This window comes from Equus asinus, chromosome 23 (assembly GCF_041296235.1).
Source record: "Equus asinus isolate D_3611 breed Donkey chromosome 23, EquAss-T2T_v2, whole genome shotgun sequence".
NCBI classification, from domain to species: Eukaryota; Metazoa; Chordata; class Mammalia; order Perissodactyla; family Equidae; genus Equus; species Equus asinus.
In genome coordinates, this window is record NC_091812.1 from 13,679,196 (window position 1) to 13,679,829 (window position 634).

The window sequence follows — 634 nt, forward strand, 5'->3', positions numbered from 1 at the left end:
CTAGATGAAATGGACCAATTCCTTAAAAGACACAATCTACCAAAGCTCACACAAGAAGAAATAGACAATCTGAACAGGCCCATATCTATTAAAGAAATTAAATCAATAATTACTAACCTTCCAAAACATAAAGCACTAGGCCCAGATGAGTTGACTGGTAAATTCCACCAAACATTTAAGGAAGAGATTACCAATTCTCTACAATCTCTTACAGAACATAGAAGCAGAGAGAATAATTCCTTTCATCCTATGAGGACAGCATTGCCCTAATACCAAAACCAGACAAAGACATTACAAGAAAACTACAGACCAATATCTCTCATTAGCAGAGATGCTAAAATTCTCAACAAAATATTAGCAAATTGCATCAAATAATGGATGAAAAGAATTATACGCCACCAAGTGGGGTTTATCCCAAGTATGCAAAGCTGGTTCCACATTTGAAAATCAATGCAATGTAATATGATCCATCACATCAACAAGCTAAAGAAGAAAAATCACATGATTATAACAATAGATGCAGAAAAAAACATTTGACAAAATCCAATACCTATTCATGATAAAAACTTTCAGCAAACCAGGAACAAAAGAGGGGAACTTCCTCAACTCGACAAAGAACATCCACAAAAAACCT